Source organism: Amblyomma mixtum, chromosome 2 (assembly GCF_055824585.1).
Source record: "Amblyomma mixtum isolate Tamu chromosome 2, ASM5582458v1, whole genome shotgun sequence".
In the NCBI taxonomy this organism is placed as follows: Eukaryota; Metazoa; Arthropoda; class Arachnida; order Ixodida; family Ixodidae; genus Amblyomma; species Amblyomma mixtum.
The window spans coordinates 141,328,011-141,334,542 of NC_143013.1; positions in this window are offsets into that span (position 1 = coordinate 141,328,011).

Consider the following 6,532-nt stretch of genomic DNA (forward strand, 5'->3'; position numbering starts at 1 on the left):
TACCGTTCTCATCATGGCTATGGCTGATTTTAATTCATTGAGCGCGAAAGGAGTTCCCAGGTACGTATTTGGTTGTCCTGGATGCTGGAACTCAGGGCGTTGTGGGTCCTCTGTGCGGCATAGGTAGCACTCACATAGATACTCAGCTAGCTGTGCAGTGGTGCCCGAGTAGTTGTGTAGAGCCCGCTTTAGACTGCGATGTGTTTCACGGCGTGTGTTGGACGGGAAGTAAAGAGCGCGGAAGAGGTGACAGGTACTATTGGAGCTGACCTGTTCTGCAGCTCGGTTGCGGCGTGCGGTCCAATTTGAGTGAACCAAACAGCGAGCACATTCCTCGGGCTGCAGATTCAGATGTTCGACGCGCACCTTGAGATGGCGGTACGTCTTGTGTGTGCGCTTCCATCAACGGACAAGACCGCGGCGGGCCTTCCACAGATGAAGTAGGTGCTTGTCCACGCCTGTCGTTTGTCAGAGGAAGGGCTTCAGTGCGGTCGCGCTGCAGCGCAGTCATGTGTCTGGCTCAAACGTCGTACCCTTCCATTAGTAGGAGGTTTGGGATCGGGGCCGCGCGGAATTGGTGCCACTGCAGGAGTTGGGCTTCGTCCCAGCGTTTGCGGGACGCGTGTGTGTGAATGGTGACACGGAGTATGGAGTGGTCGCTACGCAAGGTATCGTTAAGATTCTCTCAAGTTGCATGTGCAATGGATTTGGTGAGGTGGGGCATGTGTGATGTGTTACGGGCGTGCCAACTCGAGTGGAGAAGGCGAGGCCGTAAGAAGCGTGAGTTGGAGCCGGACAGCGCACTGAAAGCCAGAAGCTTCTGTCATCGTCGCTTATGTACACAAGGGTGGGCGTGATCAGTAGTTTTTGAGTCTGCGGCTGCCCTTGATATCTTTACGCATTTTCGTTCGCACCCTAGTAGCATATACTAAAACGTATAAGCGCGTTGTAACCAGTTGCAGCCTCACGTCATAAAGCTTCATTTGGTTTGGTTTTATGCGGATTAACGTCCCAAAGCTACTCAGGCTATGAGAGATGCCGTAGTGAAGGGCTCCGGAATAATTTCGACCACCGGGGGTTCTTTAACGTGGACTGACATCGCAAAGTACGCGGGCCTCTAGAATTTCGCCTTCATAGAACTTTGGCCGGGATCGAACATGCGCCTTTCGGGTCAGCAGCCGAGCGCCGTAACCACTGAGCCACCGCGGCGGGTCAAGCCATAAACCGGATGGAATCTCGCTTCTTGGGGGAGTGGTTGGGCCTAACGCGGCCAGCGCATGCACCTTGCAGCCGTGACGAGTGACTGAGCAGACGAGCGACTTGCGGCTTCGTTCGGCGCCTCCTGCCTATGCAAGTGGCACACCTGAATGGTCGAAGAGCTCCATCGCAGTGGTCAGAGAAATGGGGTAGATGTACGCATTCTTCGAACGGCGCCTTCAACGTGAAAAGGCGTCGAGACTTTCATTTGCAACTTTCTCAGCAGGGCAGTAACTTTTGCGCGTAGATGAAGCATCGGTATTGCTCCCGAGCCATAATCTACGAGTCTTACTTCGATATTTGCCTTCAGATTTCCATTCAGGAGAACCCATTTAGGGCTTTCGCACTGTGGGAGAAAATGGCGTCTAGCCGACCATAATCATTCAGTTCTGTTGAAAAACCTGTGATTGAAGTGGACGAGTTAAGTTGCAGCGCAAAAGCGAAGGCTATGTTAATGCCGCCTTATGATTAGACTCACAGGTAAGTGCTGGATCATGTATTTGTGAATACTGGGATGTAAAAGCTTGCATCAAGTATTAAAGAACACGAAGAGAAACTCTGTGACTTGATGAAAGCCGACTAGCTAGAGCCCTGGGGCATTAGCGCTGGCTAGAGATAAGGCACACTTTTTCTTTATATACAGCATCCTCGCACCGTCACAGGATGCTGTCGCATTGACAAAGTATTCACCCGTGCCCTTACGTATAACAAAATCACCGGAGGAGAAATATTGCTTTATAGATGATGTTTTGGTATCTTATTTTGAAATGAATTTAAGCGCACAAGAACACGCACACAAGAAGAGGAAACACACAGGACAGGCGCTAACATCATCTGATTTATTCGCAGGAAAGAGAGCTAAAATACGAGGTCTGTTAGAAAAGTATCCGACTTTGTTTTTTTTTACGAGCACCTGATGGATTTGAAACAAGCACGCTAGCACCAGCCTACCTTGAACCTTCGTGCGCATGCACAAATTTTTTCTCGCCTGTCGATAGCATCATTCACTGGCACGCAGCGTTTGAGTGAGGCAGTGCGCAGTGCTCTCGTCGGTTTTTTATTGCAAGGAAAATAGCGGAGCGACAGGAGCAGCGCTACTGCATCAAATTTTGCCAGAAACTAAGCGACAGCCAAGTGGAAACCGTTCGGAATATTAAGACGGCTTTCGATGACAATGCTATGAGCAGCACATAGATTTAGCAGTGGTACAATTGGTTTAAAGACGGCCGCACATCGGTGCAGAGAGAGCCACGCTCCGGTCGGCCATCAACATGCCAAAATGACCAGGTCATTGCCGAAGTGAACGCTGTGGTGACGCGGGACCGTCGTGTGACTATCCGAGAAATTGTGGAAGAGGTGGACATCCCCAATTTTTCTGCACATTCCATTATCACCGAAAATTTGGCCATGGAGAAAGATGCGGTGAAATTCGCGCCGAAGCTGCGCACGGTGGAGCAAAAGTAGCTTCGTCTCACAGGATATATTGGATTCCACAAACAGTGACCCCGGCTTCATCAACACCATAATCGCTGGTGACGAGTCTTCGTTGTGCAGGTACGACCCGGAAACCAAATCCCAGTCGTCACAATGGCAGCATTCCACGTCACCAAGACCAAAGAAGGCCCGCCAAGTTCGCAGCAATGTCAGAGTGATGCTGACTGCTTTCTTTGACTCCCTCTGTGTGGCACACCACGCGTACGCACCCCACAAAGTAAGCCTTGACCAAAAGAATACTACAGGGATGTCCTCCGTCGCCTGCGTGGTGCTCTGCGGCGCAAGAGGCCGAAGTTGAGGTCAACACAAAATTGGCGCTTCCATCATGACATTGCTCCTGCACATTCCTCGCACTAAATTCACACTTTTTTTTGCGAAAAACCAGACTGCTGTAGTTCAACACACTCCTTACTCTCCTGATATGGCCTCCTGTGACTTCTGGCTGTTTCCCAAAATCAATAGGCCATTGAAAGGAGCGGGATTTCAGACAAGAGAGGACATTATGGCTGCAACGACGGCTGAGCTAAACTCCATTCTGAAAGGGGTCTTTTGAGAATACTTACAACAATGGCAGCACCACTGGGAGAAGTATGTGGAGTCCCAAGGAGACTACTTTGAAGGTGATTAGGTTTCCAACGCTCCAGTTATGCCAGTTTTTTTTCTTCGGCAAAAGGTCGGATACTTTTCTAACAGACCTCGTATATACATAAAACGAGACATGCGCAGTAAAGAAACACATCGTCAGATCACAATACGTGCTCAAGATATCTGCACTCTGCCTGCAAAAGATTAACCGACATGTCACTCACCCAGTCATGCCCCCTCTTCCTGATGTGAAAGACTTCAAATAATTCACGTGCCGTCTTATCACCGCCTCTGCCAAGTATATTTATCTCCTTCAGTCGCGGCTCGCACGCTCTGCAGTTTGCACAATGGTCTGCGAAATGTGTCCCTCCACCCCTTAACGCCCGCAAATGTTCCCCCGCCCGGTCATTGACACAACGCCCCGTCTGGCCTATGTAAGGCCTACCGCAAGTCAAAGGTACCTCGTAAACGACACCGGAACAGCAGTCGACATACTTCTTTGAGTGCTTCTTCCTGCAGCCACCCTTCTTTCGCGCGCACGAAATGCGTGAGCAAAGTTGGGCGAGTTTCTTCGGTTTTGAGAACACCACAGGAATGCCATGTCGGCTTGTCACTTTCTTCACGATGGGCAACCTTCTGAACATAAGGAACCACTACTGGTTTAAACGAGTTCCTTTCCAGTACGTTCGCTTTGGCGAACATGACCTGCTTGATTTTCCGAAGTAGGGCCTCGGCCATAGAAAAAATGACTGCGCAGGGGAACCCGGCCGTAAGTAGCCGGTGTACTTGATTGTTAAAGCTACACTGCATAGCATGCGTGCACGACTTCGAGAGAGCAGACCCCAGGCATATGCATAGTACACCGGCTACTTACGGCCGGGTTCCCCTGCGCGGTCATGTTTCTGTGGCCGAGGCCCTACTTCGGAAAACCAAGCAGGTCATGTTCGCCAAAACGAACGTTCTGGAAAGGAACTCGTTTAAACCAGTAGTGGTTCCTTATATTCTGAAGGTAGCCCATCGTGAAGAAAGTGACAAGCCGACACGGCGTTCCTGTGGTCTTCTCAAAACCGAAGAAACTCGCCGAACTTTGCTCACGCATTTCGTGCGCGCAAAAGAAGGGTGGCTGCAGGAAGAAGCACTCAAAGAAGTATGTCGACTGCTGTTCCGGTGTCGTTTGCGAAATACCTTTGACTTGCGGTAGGGCTTACATAGGCCAGACGGGGCGTTGTATCAATGACCGGGTGGGGGAACATTTGCGGGCGTTAAGGGGTGGAGGGACACATTTGGCAGACCATTGTGCGAACTGCTGAGCGTGCGAGCCGCGGCTGAAGGAGACAAAGATACTTGGCAGAGGCGGTGATAAGACGGCATGTGAATTATTAGAAGCCTTTCACATCAGGAAGAGGGGGCATGACTGTGTGAGTGACGCGTCGGTTAATCTTTTGCAGGCCTAGTAAAGATATCTTGAGCACGTATTCTGATCTGACGATGTGTTTCTTTACTGCGCATATCTCGTTTTATGTATATATTTTTGCTCTCTTTCCTGCGAATAAATCAGATGAAGTTAGCGCCTGTCCTGTGTGTTTCCATTTTTGTGTGCGTGTTCTTGTGCGGTTAAATTCATTTCAGAATAAGCTTTGCACCGGCTAGCCCAAACAGAAGTTTTGTTAAATTGTTGGTATCCTTTGTGTTCTGCCTGCTCTGATCACAGCCGCTGCAGGTAATGGTATACTAGAAAATGCAATGCGGGAATATTGTGGCGTTGCTGATCTATGAATCTGTAATGGTCGCTATTGCCTAAAACAGCAGAGCAATCCTCAATCTTTTTGCTAACACTCCTCTTCTGTGGACGGCGCTTAAAAGCTATAAAGCGCTCATCGCCGCCAGTTGTGTGCCGTCAAAGGTTTGTGCGCTGACAGTTGTCCCGATGTGTCTTGAGGCGCTGTAGTTTTTGGTGCTATTCCTCGTTCCCGCGTTTGGAGCTGATATTACACGTTCTGTTCGAAGAAAGGCGGAATTTTTCTACCTCTGTGGCTTTTTGTCTAGAACGTTGTCCATGTGCACTTCAGTTGACAGCCTAGTGCTCTTGGCGCGGGTAATCTGCTAGGTCTTTCAGAGCTGAGGTACGCGAAACTCTTCCTGCTCTTGGAGTTGCCGTTTACATTAAGGATATTAAAGCCGTGTCAGCAAGCCAATTGGGCTGTGCACGGTCTTCATGGTTCTGAACCAAAAACATAACGAGCACTCTTTTCCACTTGTGGCACAAGAGCTTGAGATGGGAAGCTTGAAACTAATATTCGGCTTCTTCGGTCTATGGGCTGGCTGCCCTTGTCTTGTCCTGCTGCACATCTTTAGCGGCGACCTACGAGTCGCCGAAGTAGCCTCCTGTCGTACACGTTTCTGCTGGCACCACCTTGAGGGTAGTCCTGTGGCGAGGCTTCTAAGCGGTGATCCCCATTATTCGTTATCATTATTACAATCACGATTATTTTCCTCCAATTATTTTTCAGCGAGATTGCGGCACGGCTCTATATCATGGCATTCCACCTCGCGTTTGGACGTGAGCTGGTTTTAAAAACATGCAAGTAACTAGTTAAATGCATATCGAGACGGTCACAGCAAGCCAAACCTGAATAAGTTGTCCCAGGTCGTCATACTTTGTATCTGCATGGTTACTTGGATGGAACGAGCCCTTTGCGCGAATTCTTGTACTACGTGCCCAAATCTACGGCAAGAGAATGGAATGCCCCCAACGTACTTAACCGGTTATTATAAGTAAAGAGCTTTGCGTCTGAGGAAGGTTATTCTTGAATTGTGCGAGTTCAACCAGGGAGGAAATATAGCAATACCTTTTAATGTGATACTTTAAGAGGGCCTTGAATACGAAAACTGTCCGGCGGTGGCCTTTTGTAGAAGCAAGGTGAGGCACGTGATGTGACGGACCCGCTGATGGGATTAAATTTTGAGTGGCGACTAGTGTAGGGTGCGACATCGAATCTTTTTTTAGCAGTGTCACTCATGACGTAAACAGTTTTCAATGGGGCGCAAGAGTCGAGTCGCAGCACGTGACGGAGTAGCATAGGCTTGTAAGCCTGTTTTCTGCTTTCAGCCGATGGACCGCAACCGCCTGATCCGCTCACATGAGCCGCCGCAACCTTTAGTGTGAGGCAGATTTGGTTGCGGAACGGCCTGCTCA